The sequence below is a fragment of the Ruditapes philippinarum genome, unplaced genomic scaffold, assembly GCF_026571515.1.
Source record: "Ruditapes philippinarum isolate M1 unplaced genomic scaffold, ASM2657151v2 ctg788_1_1_1_1, whole genome shotgun sequence".
Lineage (NCBI taxonomy): Eukaryota > Metazoa > Mollusca > Bivalvia > Venerida > Veneridae > Ruditapes > Ruditapes philippinarum.
The window spans coordinates 126,080-145,388 of record NW_026853814.1 but is presented as its reverse complement, the minus strand read 5'-3'; the positions used below and the strand labels follow the sequence as shown (position 1 = coordinate 145,388).

The following is a 19,309-nucleotide window of genomic DNA, read 5'->3' as shown; positions in this document are numbered from 1 at the left end:
TATAAACATTTATGAATATTAAAGCATATTGTACCACATCTACCCTAACTTTCAATTTCGTGGTAAAACACTCATATCAATTACTTAATGTACTAAACAAGTTATGTAAAATTTAAAAAAAAATGTAAAATAAAAAAATCATTCTACATTTTTCAGAACAATATTAATCATACTGGACTCGTACACAGCTGCTTAACATGCATCACACTCGGCTTCGTCCAATATATGTTTAACAGATGTGTAGTTGTCCAATAGAATTCAGTATTGTACTCAACAATGTATCATAACTTTATAAAATTATGCGACTTTATCATCGGCCCCTCTCTTTTGAAAGCATGGGAAAAATGTCATGTGCCGGTAGAAAAATTGTTCCACGTGGAATTGGCAGATACCACTTAAATTGTGATAAGAGCATAGAATATAGACTTTAATTCTCTTTTCTATAAATTCAAATTCAAATAAGATAAACCATTTCACTGTCAATATAGCACATCGTCTAAGCAATTTAATAAACACAATAACATGTTATGAAATTAATATTCTTCCATCGTTTCTCGTATTACAGTTTTATTAATTTTGTCGAATTAGTTACGGAGATGTATTAATAATATATAAGTCGTATATTAATTATTTAAGTAGCGTCTTAAAACTGGGATTGTAAAGAAGGTTTGCAATTTTTACAAAATTTAACTCCCTTGATAAAATATTTCCGGCCGAGAGGTAGTGCATATGTTATATAAAATAAACATCTACGATGTATAATTCCACGATCACAATATATTGATGAGCACAATAGTAAGTCATGTATCCCTTTAAAAACTGAATTCTTACTCGTGTTTATGACTCAAATCGAACAGCAATATATCTTAATTAAGTTCATGAATACTTATTATAAAGATACTGTTTGTATACGTAAGAGCAAGCACAAGTCGATATGATTTGAGCCGCGTCACGACAAAACCAACATATAATGGGTTTGCGACCAGCATGGCTCCAGACCAGCATGCGCATCCGCGCAGTCTGATCAGGATCCATGCTGTTCGCTTACCAACTCTATTACAAGTAGAGAAACTGATAGCGAACAGCATGGATCCTGATCAGTTTGCGCGGATGCGCATGCTGGTCCGGAGCCATGCTGGTTTTGTCATGACACGGCTCATATGTATAGTTTAGTTATATTTTTAAAATTGTGTTACCATGCATTAAAAATTTGTTTAATACTGATTACGGAGAGAGTTTCAAGCTTCCTACACAATCCGTAAATTTTATTTCGTGTACCTTATTATGTAAATGTATAGATTATAAATAAATATAGTTTAAACTAATAATAAGTAAAATAAAAACAAAAGTAAACTAAATTAGTCTGTTATATACATGTTCATAACATCATTTTGAAGATAAGATAAGAGTGTAACACTTTTGCCAAAAGTTTGCTTTATTTAGCAACATACATATACAATATGCATAATACGAGTAGCTATTAACATATGATATGCAATTGTTTTATAGCCATTTAGAAAATTTTAATATGCAATCTTATATATGTTTATGCTAATTATTATTTATAAAGCCGTTTAATAACATGCGACTGGTAGAATCGAAAATAGAAGCCCGCACTCGTACAACACATACAATACGTACAGCTAAACATATTTTATGTGAGGGCGTCCGTTAATAGTCGACTTTGGTGCCCGGCAACATTCCTACAGAATGCCAAAATAAGTAAAAGCACACGACCTACATGTAAATTACGTCAAAAACGCAGCCATCCTTTTATTATGAAGACCAAAAACATCCATGTGCGATGGACCAGCATTAATTGATTAATTAACCAGAAACGTTCTCAATAAATATAAAATACGACAAGAGCCAAATTGTTTAAATTTTCGAAGACCTCGTATGGACCAGAACTTCATGACAATGTTCAGATATATGAGGTGTTCTCGAAATCAAGAAAGAAGAATTGTATTGCTTGAAGAAAGCTTAGACTAATTTGTATGGCCACATTTACGATTTGTGCTAGATAACGGATTATGTCTTTTACTAATAATAGTCAGTTTGCTATGTGCGAGAATGCAATATCTTGAATTAACTTAAAAAACATTACGACGCCGCCTTTTGTCCATTCACCAATTCAATCTTGTCGTACTTAATAAAATACAAAAACAACACCAGTAGAAACCACAACTAAAAAAAAGAAAAAGAAAACCATCAAGAAGAAAAAGACATAAATCGTAAGATGTATGGTGGCTGATTTGGTACACTTTGCGCGTTGCGTTGTCGGTAGCGACAACACAACTTATACCATTATCGCCTTTTCGTCTTGCCGTTGTCGCACTGTCGTCTTGTCGTCCTGTCGCTAGCGAATCACGCAAAACATCGCGTTGTCGTGCGGCGCATTGTTGCGATGTCGCCCTGTCGCTTGAAAAGACGACAAGACGAAAAGGCGATAACGATATAGGTTGTGTTGTCGCTATCGACAACTCAACGCGCAAAGTGTCCAAATAAGCCACCATATTAACTATCAAACATAATATATTCTTACTTTCGCTTTCTACAACCATAATGATAAGTATAATTATATATAATGTGCTTTATTATCTATAATTTACTTAATTTAGGATATATTGGAATAACCTTAGTCAACAACTCCCGGCATTTTACAGCATTTTACATGTTTAGTTTCTTAGCGTAGGTTAGTATTCTGTGTATTCTTACTATTGCGTAGTTATTCATAGCCTTAATATACCGTACATATAAAGTTTAAAGCCTGGTATATATATTAAGTTAGGGGATATGTATTAAAATCAATTTACTGGAACACAATATAGAAAAGACACCAAAAGACAAATCCCCCCGTGTATTTAAAAAAAACACAAAAAAACAAAGACATGAAACGTTTAAAATTATCTAAACCATGAAACTATTTTATCGCACTGATAGACAGAATAATGCCACGACTACATGATAACGGACGAGGAATCTGTTTTAAACAAAAATAAACAGTTACAGTGGTATTTTCTACCCACCGATTTATATCAAGACATTAGCTCGTCTCAAAACAAAACAAAAACATGTTTCGTTTGGGTACAGATCTCTTGATACTTAAAGGTAGCTGTGACGTGTATTAATATGATATTAAGAACATGAACACAGGATTTTTGGGACTTTTGCAACGTTACTATCTCGGTTTAACTCTTAACCTGTTGAATTTGCATACGAAATTTGTATATTGAATTTGAATATTGAATGTTCATACTTAATTTGTATATTAAATTTGCATACTGAATTTTCATGATAAATTTGTATATAGAATTTGAAAAATGAATATGCAAGATATATTGAATTTAAAAACCTTTTTTCCGAAGTATAAGGAGCTAGCAACATTTTAGAGCCATACCAGACTGCACGGACGTGCACGCAGGCCTGGCTCTATACTTACTTGTGGCAAAGGATGATGACTTTTAGTTCAAACAGGTAACGGGTTTAATAACCTTAAGTTCATCTTGAAATAACGACCCCTGATAGTTTTGGTATAATGTACTTTTAGATGTACTTTATATTTACATTTTACGTCCCTGTCTTTAAACTATTTTCACTTCGTTGTTACGAAGGTTATATCATGATGTGTTTATATTTCACCAGAATAGACAGGGCCATGTAATCATATAAATATATTATATGTTTATAAAAGTATTCAATACTTCACATGAGGAAATATTAGACATGTATTATATGTTTAAAGAGCAATATATGTGTGATTATTAGTCATATATTCTTTAATTTTATATAAAATAAAGTAAAAACATACAAGATTATTTTTGTCTTGATAAAAAAGATTACTAGTGAATTCATTTAAGAATGAATCAAAGTGTATTTAATTATGTGAACAAATAAAGTTTATCTTATTTGCATCCTAGCCCTACTAAAGTAGACCTGTCGAAGGAAAATAATAGGCGCTTCTTAGCTTCTATTTTGTAGCTAAATTATGTAATTTTCGTATTTTCGAGTGAAACAGTAGAGTTTTATCATCAATCAATGGTTTTATTTCAAACTGTTCGATGGAAAACATTTTAATGTCTTTACTATTAATTAAGAAAGACAGTCAGTAACAAAATGATTTACTGCACGCGCGGTCATTAACCTAATTACACACTATTTAAGTTGGTTTTAATAACCTATTTAATAACGTGACTTAGTCATTCGTGAATCGTATGTATGTCCAGCCAGACATAACAGACCATGTTTTCTTCCTTACAGTGTAATTTACTATCGCTTTTCAATCGGCTCCTCATATATGCGATGCCCCCATTCCCGTCCCCGTCCACCATCAACGAATATAATTAGCTGCTTTATCATTCGGAAGTAATACATTGATATAATAGTTTTATCATTACAATAGAATATCCTAGTTTTTTCCAAACTTATTGTAGAACAGTGATTTACGGCATATCGGACGCGCGGCCCCTTGGGTAACGGAACCTGTGCCCTATCACTAGACCGCTAACCTGCATGTCAGATTGTCTAGATAAACTTTTGCATATTTAATCTAAATTAATCTTAATTTATGCGACAAAGTTGTCAGGCTTTAAAGTTTGAGCAGTCCATTTAAAGTCAATATCAAAATACTGAAATTCCAACCTTATATAGAGCCTGGTGAAACAGAACAGATGGGCATACTGGCTCTATAATGGCAAGGGTTAACATGAATGATGAAATGGTTAGCCTTCTATGAAAACAGTAAGATACGTGTTTATATGAAACAAAATTTAGGTACTGCAGTAGTGTTAATAAAAGAAATGTATAGATTATTTAACGTATGAAGGCAGAAATGGATACATATGAGTTGCCATTATATGATAAGTATATTTTAAAGAACATGGTAGGAAAGCGGCCCGAGTTATATATTATGTAATAAGATCTAAAACAGCGACATGTCATCATGTAAATCGTGTTAAGTACAGACCACATATCTCATAAGGTCGTTATTTCAAGGTAGTCGGAAATAAAGATTTATTCTTACAAGGAAAAAAATGGATTGTTAGCGATAACGTATTATCAAATCAGTTGTAATCACCTCTGCAAATATGACTAATACTTTAAGAAAATCCATACATAATCTTATCTTATTAAAAAAACTTATAGACAGATAAGTGTTACGTCATGGGAGAAATGTCAGATCTTTTTTAACTTCCGTCATTCAGAGTCATTAAGACAATGTAACACTTACTTTAATTTTCCTTCATATATCATAAAACTTTACAGATCTACTTAAGTCATTATTTATACACTCCAAAGTAAAGTACATAGTAATTACATAATGGATATACAAATAAACGTATCCATTTTGTGAATGATTGTCCATCTATTGTTGTAACTTGTTAAAATAAAGAAAAACACATGCTCTTAGACATTTTTACATACAGGAAGTGTATAAGTGTTCAAAATAAAACACTAACCTGCCATACATCACTATAATCCAATGACCTTATTAAACAAATGATAACGTCGAGGAGAAACGTTTTTGGTTTATTCCATACCTAGTTTTAAGACGACATCGGAAACAATTACGGACGCTTGTAACGCTGGTTTCCCGCCTAATTAACAACGCCGAAAAGCAACGGTTGACAAGCGAATGTTGCCTACGGCAGACTTTGCACGTTAAAAAAATGCAGACATATTTAGAAATGATGTATACTCATTCACATTGTAACGTGACCCAATCGTTTTGGACATGCCTGTCAAAGTTTGTACTTTAAAGTAAATCAGCGTTAATCGCTGTGTATTGTTATTTGTCAGACAATTGCTGCAGTGAGTAGCTTATACATTTATATATATACTAGTAGTTTAAACATTTTCGAATGTCACAGCTACATTTCAAATCCCATAAACTTATTTATTTAACAAAAATACGGGCGGAAATATTTTTATTCCACATGTATTTTATTAAGCTACTGTTCAACTTGTTTCAGAAAACTGCATGTTATCTGATCAATTCTTATGTTCACATTGATTCTGTTTGTTATTTCAAAATAAACTATTTGAGAGTAAAAGACCTGCTGTCCCACTATGTGAAACACTATTTAAGATAATACGTTTTTTATTGTTGTTCTTTTTTAATAAAAAAATCGATATCGATGTTTGACGTCAGTCTGTACCTGATATACCCCTATCTGAAGTCGCCAACAGGCAAACCTTACTGTAGAATAACTCTAGAGGACCGTTTTTATAATCTTAATTTCAATCAGTTTATTTAAATAATTTATTTATAATTTGTTCATTTATTTTATTTGTATATTTTTGAGTGCAGTGATACGGAACTAGAAGAAAATCCGTTCCCAAACAAACAATTATTTGAGCCACGTCATGACAAAACCAACATAGTGGGTTTGCGCCCAGCATGGATCCAGACCAGCCTGCGCATCCTGATCAGACTGCGCGGATGCCCATGCTGGTCTGGATCCATGCTGGTCGCAAACTCATAATGTTGGTTTTGATTTGACGCGGCTCAATTTTCATTAAACGCACCTTGTTAAATTTCTACAGCATGGAGATGGAGATATCGAGCTCGCGACCTTTGAATTTGTAGTCAATTATAATTAACACTGGACCACTAAGTCTGCTCTGTCGAAATGTTAAAAATGTGTTTTCATGTCTAAGTTCTGTTTTACAGTTTGTCACCAATCGCATCTACTCTGCCCTTTCCGTCAGTCTTCGGATAAGGACCTCGAGCACAATAGTATAAATACACAGAACGGATGCGGTATTTAGGTCTAACCTACGCTAAGAAACTATACGTGTAAACAAATAGTAATTTTATGCCAGGAGTTGTTGACAAGTTTATTTCCAAAAAATGTAGTAAAAGTGCACCTAAAATAAGTGAATTCATAGGTACAAAAGCAAACAATACATTATTTATATATTTATTATTATGGTTGTAGAAACCGAAAGTACAAAAACCCAACCTGTTGATTGTTTAAAATTGAACATCTGTGGGCATATTTAAATTACGAATAGTTGTCAGACATATTTTCAAGCAAAAGAGTATCGGAACAGACATTAGATGTCAAATATATACATTCGTTAAACATTCGTTTTACATTATCTCTGTTTCTGTTTACCTCTGAAACCACGTGGTAGAACTACTTTCAATCCGTATTGTTTCCGAGGTTATTATAGATAATAGCCGAGGCAGTTTCGAATGGTTTGTCACAAAACAAATGCGTACGGTATAGATAACCGAATTGATTATGGTGAAATGCAACTTGAGGGGATCAACTAAACTTCCTTTTTTCATATAAGAGGCGTGATAACGGGTATCTAAAATTTCTCCAGGAAAACTTCAGTACTTAACTTTAAAGACCAACTGCATGTAACGCATGCTTTTCCTTGGATTGTACTTGTCTGATTAACTTTACAAATGTCTAGTTTAAAATACTGCAGGATTTCTTTCAAGTTTTTTTCTTTTCTATAAATACAGGATTTTATTTTACATAGAGTGGTATAAAAAGAAATATTTCATGACGTGGGGGTTAGTTACGAGTGGAATATAATCATTTTCATACAACGAGACGAAAACAAATCCCGTATTTATAGATAAAAAGCTTGATTTCTCTGTTTATCATAATATACCTTTTTCACTTTTTGCCATTATGATTTCAAAACTTCCTTTAATTCTGTGTTTTGTCTATATTTATAAGACAACTATATGACAAGACATTATTGAAAATACGGAAAATATATTTCACTCCAGTGAGTATAAAATGCAGTGAAAATACGGAAAATATAAATACGCATTTTCTGTCTTTATTTAATTTATAAGTATATAATGAATACTTGTATGCCTAGATTAAATACTTTTTAGCAGTACTGTAGGTACTTCATAAAACAAATTTAGTATCAATAAAAAACGAAATAGAAATATCAACCTATCGGACGCGAGTCAATCGACCAAAACAATCATATGTTATATGGGTATATATGTTGTACACATGTATGTTCTCCCATAATGTATGTGGTCGGTCTTTAATAAACATGCATTCCATATCATTTTGTGACATGTTCAACATCGAAAGATTGTGGCAACCAATTGTTTACATAAACAATGTAGATTGTTTGCTTTTTCCTTACAATTCGGCGAGTTATTTTTGAACAAATTTATTTTTTATAAGTGATAATACTGATAAAATTGTCTGTCAACGTGCACATTTAAGAGCACTTTAAACCTTTAATCTTCAAGTTGTTTGAAATACAAAAAAATCATGCTTTTATCTTATTCAAACATGCTTTCAACAACTATTTATATTCATCATGATAATTCAATTCGTCTACAATATTCCTTTTATATAACAAAGTTGTCTAAAATGATCAAACACGGTATATCATGAGTACAGAATTTGCATGATTTTTTACTATACTTGCATAATGGATCACATGATGCGATGATCCATCGTTTTGAAACATTTAAATAATGAGCACGATTTATATGCACTGGAAGAAAACATAATTTATCATAGATTAACAAACTGTCCAAGTTCAGAATTCAGCATTCCATTCAGACAAACAACAACAGCAGTAACAAAAAAATAAAACAAAACAAAAACATGGTGAAAGAACTTAAAACTGCTATTGTTAAAAGAAAATCTTCTACCATTGCATCGTCATTCATTCTTGTAAATCAGACAGGGTAATCTACTGTTTACACCGGTGCTCGAAAAACCTATTTTTTCTAAATATGATACGTCATGACTAATGATGATACTTCAGTACCAGGACACCGACTCGAAATTACATCATATAAAATTGTTACAACTTGTTTCACAATAGAGCAATAACACGTGCATATTTTAGACTAATATCGTACTAAAATCTTACCATTCTAAAAAGATTTTTAATCCTGGACAAATATCATTTAAAATCGATAAGTTTATCTATAAAATTTTTAAATAAGAAAACAATTTCCACTTGTTGCATGAAGCCTTAATGTTATTTCACCTGGCTGTTGTACAAAATTCTCCAACGCAGAATAAAAGTTCTAAGATTGAATGATACGAACCATGCACGCGCCTATTTTCTACTAACAAAATGTAATGCATCGTTTCTGGAAAATTTTCAATTCGGTGCCAACAAACTGTTAAACACAATCCGGTGTTATTTCATCCCCGATAACATACACCTCTTGTTTAAACTGTACAATTTTTTTTAAATGTTTGAAAAATAATTGTTGAAATAATGGATGATTTTTGTGTAGTATACCATCTCTGAAACTGTCTCTTTTCCAGCTTTTTGTTTTTGTAGTCGAAAAAAAATAGCAACAAGTTACTATATAGTGAATTCTAATGCCACAATTTCATAGAGTAAGTAAATATCATGTTTCAAGCAATTCACAAGAAAAGCATTGATGCAAAGCATCAAAGGGCGTCCAAGCAAGAAATGCAGCAAGTGAAGATGAACTAGTACACATATGATGACAAGATATTCTTATAAACTACCAGAAATGTATACCACTTATGAATGAGCGGACGAAAGACATTGTTCATTATGAACTTTGATTGGCATGCTAGAGATTAGAATATTACTTGTTATTTCTTTATGATCGTGGTTATTAATAGCAACGGATATACATGTATGCAATCATTTATAATCCATATGTGTAACGCATGATCAACACGTACCACACATGTGTCCCTTATTATGTACATGTTATCGCTATTAGCGAAGACCCCCTTAAGGTATCTGTTCACACTTTAAGTTAGTAAAAATATGACACTGGTTATATTACCATGTTGATCATGTTGAGCATAATTGTTTATTATACAATAATTGTAATATCTATTAATTTTAATTTAAAAAAAAATACAAATTTTATGAATATTGTTTTCTTTTATTCTTTTTTGTGTTTTATGTGCTATTTTAATACTGAGTTTTTACTACTCTTTTTTATTAAAATTGTAAAATAAATTTTAAGAATTCAATTGTCATATTGACCGACGATTATAAGTAAAAGCTTAACTAGAAAAAGTCAGTAAATTATGGTTTATCTTTCAATATATAATATTGTTTATTCTTAAACCATGTACATGTACATTGTATTTTTCTTTATCATTTTTTAAATTATCGATCAATTGAATAATTCATAAAATCTAATTTGTAACTTTGAATAATTCCTCGGCATCTTTACTAAACACGGATAACAAATTGAATAATTAAATAAAATGTTTCAAAGTTGATAATGTCATTTTAATACCATAAAAAATGTACCTTTTTCTCAATTATTGTACATATCACGGATTTATATTACATATAAATCCGTGTACATATTTATTGTTTTTATCTCATATAGATAAAATGAAACATGCTATTGTTGTTTTTTTTCCAATTGTAACGATATCAAACATCTACTCCAAAATCGGGAGAGACCGGACAATAAACGTGTGGTACTATTCGCCGGTCACTAGTAAATCCTGGTCAAAATAGACCGGGAGAGACCGGCATTTACCGATAGGAGTGATAAAAAGATATATCTATAAATAGGTTTTTGGAATATTTAGGTCATCAACTGATCATTCTAGGATACATGTACAACAATAACATATACCATGACATGATAACCGACTGTGTACTACAAAATGATAAATAAAAAACCCCGAAGAGCGCGATTTATTGACGGAAAAGGTTATTTCATTTGTAAATGTTTGCATTGCGAAAATTCATTGTAACATATCGCGACATTTCATTCTTATTTAATAATCAAGCACCCTCATACCGATCGGAATTTTCGGCTTTTATTATGACCGACTAAAAGGCTCGAGAAGTTGCTGTCGCCCTTTCACAAAATCTGATCTCATTCCATAAGAGCGCCGCGCTTCGGCGCGGACGCCAATAACATGAATTATACACATATTCAATGCATCCACATGTGAGAGAAGTGGAAAAGTAATATAATATGCATAATAATATATACAATGTTCAGATATACGGGCACAGCTAGATCAAAGAAATGTGGTGTCTTAAATTCAAAAGGAATTCAATTGAAATACATTTAACTTGTAGAGGTAGATGCCAGATATTACTCAACCAACCCGACATTACATTTTGATGGGCTTCCTTAAAACGACCCGAAAACACAGCGCGGGTGAAGGGCCAAATGCTATAAAGTCAGTTACCCAGAAGTCAACTTGAAATAGAAAAAAAGTTCACTCGTATAATATAAACAATTAACCAGCCTAAAGACAGCTCCAAAACTACAGTTTTAGCAAACAACAGATCTGAACTTCAGTCAGATAGTATACACAGTTTATACAATGTAATATATTAAAGCACATCTGGATACTTGAAAAAAGAACCCCTGCATTCTTAAAGAATATCAATGAATTACTTTTTTTTTAAATGCACACGGGGTTCTTTGGCTTATTTTTGCTTTGAAACAAGTATCTATTTACAAAGGTTATTTGATAAATTCGTGGAAATCACGTCGCTTGTCTTTGACGCTTGATTGATCCGACGTAATTTATGGTCACGAGATATTTTTTTGTGCAACGTGCGGCAATGACCTTGTTTAATGTTATGTGTAGAAGTAGTGTTTGATATAGCATCGTTAAGTTTGCCTGATATTCATACGATAAAATATATTTATCATTGAATAGTTTTCTTTTCTATAAGTTATCCAGATATTAAATTATTATAGAGTAATTCCGCAAATTTATCAAACAACACTCGTACATTTTACAAAGCTGAATCTGTTTATATTCTACAGGTACATTGTAGAACGAATGAAAATATTTTCATTCTTCTTATATATACTCTCTCAACAACTTGATCCTTGCTTTAACTTTTATTGCTTTATATACATATTGTTCTCAATAATAAACTTATACATGTGGTATTATGGTATTATGGTTCTGACATAAGTTTTTTTTCGTTTTTTTTTTTTTTTGGTCAATAAAACTCAATAAAGACAATTGGATTGTAAATATTTGATTGTTTGATCTTTAGGCGCATTTTCTTTTTTTGTTAGATCATGTGATAAAGAAATAAAAGAATCCGATGGATACCCGACATTCAAAATTATTGAAGTAGAAATTTACGGCATATACTAATTTAAAGAGGAATTTTAAGACTTTTCTATAAATACATGATTTATTTTCATCGAGTGGTATGAAATATGACAAGATGTGCATATCACAAGATGAAAATAACTCCTGTTTTGTAAGGGAAAAAAACCTTGAATTTTCTGTTCATTGCTAAAGTTTACTTTTTCTCGTCTTTGAGATAATAGTTCTAAAGACTTCTCTTTTTATTTTTTGTGTATTGAATGAATTAAGAAGACAGAAGCCCGGCAAGGCAACAGGGAAAATATGAACAAAATGTTTCACTGCAGTAAAAAATATAAATTTCTACCGTGCAGTTATGAAAATACGCATTTTATTTCATCATTGTTTCTCAGTAATTCAAGTATAGATGTACGATAAGTGGTATTATGACATGAAATAAAAAAAGTGATTTATTGTCATTCCCAGTCGAACACATCGACTATTATGATAATTCTAACTTGATACAGATTGAAAGTAGTTCTACCACGTGGATTTAGATGTAGACAAAACTAATAGAAAGAGCATCGAAACAAGGCTATCTGATTTGTGCGAAGGGGGTTAGCCCCGAGTATAAATAAGATTGCCGAGTGTTTTGATGTTCTTTCTCTTTTGTATCATAGTCAAAAATACAAACACGTGTGCTAATGTCACAATATGAAACCTCGGGAAAAAGTAACTAGTAAACGAGCATCTGAATATGATATATAAACTTAGTCAACATTTTCCAGCATTAAATTGATAACACGTTTAGCGATTCATACTCTAGTCAGATCCTTTTCCGAAGTTTGACGGAAAGGGCCATTCAGCATATTCTTTCTCGTTTTATTTCATGTGTGAAGAATATTTGTTAAATCATTCATATTCATTTAGACAATCCAACGTAAGATGTATTTTAACATATAAAATGAATGTGAACCACGAAACCAATTAATAAAAAGTTATTTTACAATTACAATGAGTAAGCCTTTTGTGTAATAGACTATACTATGAAAATGTCTTAAAATAGTCTTTGGTTTGTTTTTTAACTTGATTAAATGAATACAAAATAATTTGTCAAACGTAGGACATAGGTTTGATTTCCTTTTTGTTTAGCTTTCAAAATTCACACTTGTATGATAAAGTTTCATATTTGTCAATTACTACAATATACCATCCTGCAAATTAGTCTAAAAATAATAGCAAATATATCATGAGAGGCGACCGGTATGTATGCTACCGTGGTATACTGATGTAATTCAATATGTGTTACGTCCCTTTTACCATATTATTTCTAGATTAATGATACTCTTTTAATTACTTATTCTTATATCAACAACGTACTTACCTTAGCTCCATAAGTAATAAACGTAAAAGATAACGATAACGATAAAATCTTTTGGATGAGACCTTAAAAACTGAAGTTTTGTGACTAGACATGTAGAAGAACCAGTGTCGCCTCTGAACCAGAGCAAATTCTTTATTTATGCACTACCCGAAAATAAGTAATAGAAAGAGCACCGAAATACGAGGCTATCTGATTTTTACGAGGGGGCGTAGCCCCCGAGTATTAATCAGATTGCCGAGTGTTTTGGTGTTCTTTCACTTTTGTATCATAGTCAAACATAAAAGCACGTTCTCTGTTGTCACAATATGAAACCCCGGCAAAAATGAACCAATGAACGAACATCTGAATATAACATTTCTGTCGCTTTCCCTTTCTCTGCCGTCACAATATGTAAACCCTAGCAAAAATGAGCCAATAAATTGGCATGCTCTGGAGTGCGGTTAACTAATACCCGCACTCTAGTTAACGCACGGTGCATGTATATGCATACGATTTAACCCTGACACATTTTCAACAGAAAGGTCTCCAAACTATGATACAACTACATATATCGTGTATGAATAAGCAAATTCGGCTGTTAATATATATTTTTTACATCTGAATAAAATATTTTCCGGGAAGGTTTTTTTGCAAGATCATTCTAGAGAATGACGACTTTGCTACCGTAATGAAGACAAACCTAAATTGTGCTTAGCCACATATTTATAAACGATTGTTTGTAGTATAATTTGAACATTTAGACGAGATTATAAATGTATATGCATAAAGGGCCATATAAATTGTCAAAAAAAATTACAACAGTTTTACTAATAACATTGTTGCAAGCAGTCATATTATATTTTTATTTGTAATTAATATACAAAATGAATCATTGACTTGCATTTGTTAATGTACCTGTTAAATATTGATTAAAGGTCCGGTTTGTTGTAACTGAGGTTACTTATACCACACATAAGTGATATTATATATAAATATGTATATAATCATAGACTTTAAAATAAATTTCTATTTACCCCCCCCCCCCCCTTTATTGACAATTGACATTAAATGTTAAATTCGGTAATATCTTTAAAAGATAATGCTTTTCGGAACTTACAATATTGATCAATCTTAATTTGAGTACCATAGTTATGATATAAAACCATAAAAAATGTGTTACAGGATCTTCAATATATTTATGTAACTAAAATAAATAATGAATATTTTTACAGTAAGCAATAACGAATTATATTGCTATACTGACCTATCTTTATCAAGTAACTTGAACACGCCACAACTAAATAAATGATCGTGAAAAACAAAAATATTACCTTTTTTAGGTAAACTCTCAAATCATACAACAACGTGATCACTACCTTATTTTAGTGACAGAAATTATTCAAACACATTTCAATCGTTTAAATTTCATATTGAAAAAGTTCCTGTTGATACATCATATCTCTATAAAATAAGCCGTATAAACATTGTCTGACTGTTGAATATCACTTTCAGACCATTTAAGAACACGATGACATTTTGCTTGATATATGAGCTAGCATTGGAAACAATATGAGCCGCGTCATGACAAAACCAACGTAGTACGTTTGCGACCAGCATGGATCCAGACCAGCCTGCGCATCGGCGCAGTCTGATCAGGATCCATGCTGTTCGCTATCAGTTCATCTACTTGTAATAGAGTTGGTTAGCGAACAGCATGGATCCTGATCAGACTCCGCGGATGCGCAGGCTGGTCTGGATCCATGCTGGTCGCAAACCCATTATGTTGGTTTTGTCGTGACACGGCTCAATTTAGTATGTAGGAGACAATTTTTAATTAGCTGAATGAGGTCAAGGTATTTGTTAAGAAAGAAAATATTGAAAAAAGATAAGGTATAAATATATCATTTGTGGGGAAAACAAAACGATTTCTATTGGGGAAAAAGAAATAGAACAATGACAATCCATATCCATCAGAGCATGTTTTTATATCATTATCTTTCTCTTTTCTTATCCCAATCAATGTTTTTTCTTAAATAAACTAAAATGTAATTAAATGTATTGTTAATATTTGAGTTATTCATCAAAGATACGAACTTGGTATTTCAATGAATGATGATGAGTAGCATCAACAACCTTTACGCAATAAAAAAGATTTTATATCAATTTCTTGGCAAAAGTTAACATGATATCCTCACAAGATACTTGTTACAGTTTCCGAAAAACATACGCATTTTCTATATTCATGAACTTTTATTCTGTTGACAATTTGTATAATTATATAGAGGATATTTGTTTGTTTGTGTGTAAGATGAAATTTTATTTCATCGAGTGGGCTTTAAAAACAGTATTCCCACGAGTGGCGTAGCCACGAGGGAGAATACTGTTTTTAAAGTTCACGAGATGAAATAAAATTACATCTTACACAACAAACAAACAAATTTTCTTTTTATTTTATGCTTAAAACACGTTAAAACGAAATTTCCATAATATTTTAACGTTAATATTAAAATCTGTTTTCCCCATTGAGAGCCCCATTTAGTCGGCATTTCTAATTAAATACAAGAAGTCTTGAGCTGAAAATAAGTTCGGCAATCAACGTTAAATGACGGTGAGGTAATTCATTTTATTAAAAAAAATATGAATGTTCGCTTGTTTTAATAACAAAAATAAACAATTCTTGTAGGAGAAAAAGTCCAACCATCCATCCAAATTTCTGTTTCTTACTGCGACTTTATATTAGACTTGGCTTTGTTAAACATAAACGGCAGCCTTTTTTAAAGTTGTGTATTTTACGGGAGGAAAATAAATGCGCTTGATTCAGAGGAAAATCATTTGGATTTGTTAGTCATACACCTTTTTAAAAGAAAAAAAAACTTATTTGAGGATTGTAACAGACAAAAAAGTAAGTGTTAACAGATGTGAAAACATTAAAAAATGCAGATAGGAAAATGGAAAACTTGGAAGCTGGCTCAGGAACGCTGGGTAGTTTACTTATTCTACGAGCAGATGGCTGCCATTGCTTTCCAATTTTTCATAAAGCATACGACAGTTATTGTTCGTAGGATACTTTAATATGCCCAAATGTCATCAAGAGCAGTTTTGCATGTGGAAGGAATGTATTTTTCAGACTGTAAAAATAAAACAAAAAAAATTAGAGATGAAATTTGGTGATTGGAATTGAATGAATAGAAGTAAGTTTTCTTCTTTTTATTACGTTTGACATTTAAGTTATTTATCAATTTCAGCTCTGATTTTTCTTTAAACAGCCTGACAATGTCAGAATTGTCAGCAAAAATAAAATTGAGGTACCACATGGGAAAAAATCTTAAAAAAGTAGTTTCGTCATTGAAAAGTGTGAAATTATATTTTGATAATTTTTACTGTGAAATTATCAAATATAATTTTCACGGATAAATCAGTAATCCACTGAAAAGCATAAAATAAAATGAGTTAATATTTTGTTTGGAAGTCAAAACATATTGCTACCTTTACGATACGTATGTTACTTTTTTCAGCGATATTTTTTTCAGCTGTAAAATATCTAAATATCTCACATACACTTAATTCATTATTTCAACATTATTAAACACATGTTTGACATGTCAAAAAATTGTTTTTTTAAAATATGGATTTCTGAGGCATAATGTGCCTTTCAATAACTTTCCGAGGTGAAATATTGTTTTACCAGACACATTATTTTAATTGTTTAAAATCTTAAACGATCAATATCAGTCTTCATGTAATAGGGAGACTGATAGAAGCTGCATTAAATAATTTGCTTTATCCGGACTGTGACAAGCAACAATTATTATTCTCGCTTCAGACAAATGCTCCATATAAAAACTAAATATGCTTGAAGTTATTGAATAATCACAAATACAGACAAAGAATTCTAAAAGTACAAATAATGTCGATCGGATAAAACGGGTCATCTACGAGCCTTTGTGACCCTTAGACCGATATGAAAAAACAAGAACATCAGCTTAAAGACCAAACTGAGGATGTTTGAGACCAATGTCAAATCAGTTCTTTGGAAAGGATCAGAAACCTGGAAACAAAACAAAACAAACTGAAACAAACAATCAAAATAAACAAACCAAGGAAAAAGAGCACGAACTGAGGTATTCGTCAACAAATGCCTCCGAAAGATCCTACAAATTAGATGGCCAGATAAGATCAGCTACTCAGAACTGTGGAATATAACAGTCCAGTCATCCATCAAAAGCACCATCAAAAATAGAAAATGACATTGGATAGGACACATATTGAGGCCACCCAAAGCAACATCACAACGCAAGCTCTGGATGGGAATTCTCAAGGCAAAAAAAGAAGAGGTAGACCAACAACCACCTGGAGACGAACCATAGACGCTGAGCTGAAAACTTGCAACATCACCTGGAAAGAAGCAAAAAGAGTAGCGATGAACCGACCCAGATGGATAGCTATTGTGGATGCCCTTTGCCCCACAAGGGGATAACAGGATTAGGTCAGGTAGGCCATACGAGCTACGAAACATTGGACATTTCCTACCACTTTACTTATTTTAACTGACAAACACTTACCCAACCGTTTGATTTGTTAATGTTTAAAGAAAAGTTTCCATCCTTATCTAAAAGCAATGAAATAATAAAAATATATAGACGAGATAGACATTTCAAGACATCTCTTTAGCCAACATATCTAAACGACAACGGATTTGAGTTTTAAATTATTGAACTTCATCTGTGAAACCAATAGACGCTTATCAAAACTGATTTAATGTGATGTAAGAACAAACACAGATATTGTAAAACTCTAGAAAAAAAAGGAGAAAGAGCAATTGTCTAACCGCATTGACATTGACCTTGATCCTATCGATCTCAAACCCGACCAAAATGAATACTGATGCCGAGCTAAATATTCGAGATATGGTTCAACATATACGTCTATATGCCGAGCTTAATATTCAAGATATGGTTCAACATACACGTCTATATGCCGAGCTAAATATTCAAGATATGGTTCAACATATACGTCTATATGCCGAGCTTAATTTCAACATATACGTCTATATGCCGAGCTTAATATTCAAGATATGGTTCAACATATAAGTCTCGACGAAAAAAAAGAAGCTATATTGTATTTTCTCAAATGTCTTAAACAAATCAACAAAGAAATATGTATATGGCATTTTTGAAGAAAAATACATTAATATTAATCTTGACTGATGAATTTGATCACCGCGAGTCTCAGTCAAATATTCAAGATAATGTACAGCACATGAAAATTATAGTATATTGTTGCTATTGATGGCATTGACCTTTAAGCTTTTGATCATATTACAAATAGAAACATTAATGTCAACTAGGTTTTATTAGGTATCTAAAACTGAATAACAGCATTGAGAGAAACGGCATGTGTCACTGAAAAGGAAAGAAATGTAAGGAGAGACAAATGACCCAAAACCTTCTTAAATTCATATTCTCCCTTAAACCGATTTCTAATGGACTTCAGTAAGCTCATCACAACTATCACCGCTCTTCAGTGGTATGTCCTAAAGCTACAATCTTCATACATTTGTGCAAAAAGACAAACATTCGACGCTATATCAAATACTTAAGTACGTATTCCTCTTCGAACAACAGAAAGATAATCTGTTCACAGGCAAAATGCGCTAGATGGGTTACCCATTTGCTTAACGAGTAGCAAAAGAAGCAGTATTCATTATTTGCAATCCTATAAGGGCACTGTAATAAGGAAAGTGAAACTAGATTTAACATAATTATATGGAATGATGTAGGAAAGAATGGCCTATCACGTTTTCTCACGACATTGACGTTATGATTTTTTTCTGGCATACCTTTATTCCAACTTATTCATCTGCCCTGAATCGTTGTGATTTTTTTTTTCAAATGAATAATATGTTTAGATTTCC

At 31.9% G+C, this 19,309-nt stretch overlaps 1 protein-coding gene across 3 annotated transcripts in view; it reads right to left on the bottom strand.

Moving 5' to 3' along the window:
- Positions 1-8,994, bottom strand: part of LOC132738012 (polypeptide N-acetylgalactosaminyltransferase 13-like) — a 29,421-nt gene extending 20,427 nt beyond the window's left edge. Inside the window, exon 1 of one of the 3 annotated variants that reach the window (XM_060725425.1) lies at positions 8,875-8,994. The gene's annotated coding sequence lies outside the window, so the exon portion shown is untranslated. Of the gene's footprint in view, positions 1-5,459; positions 5,701-8,874 lie in introns of those variants that run through there. The other 2 variants (XM_060725423.1, XM_060725424.1) reach the window with 2 other exon arrangements.
- Positions 8,995-19,309: the final 10,315 nt, after the last annotated feature.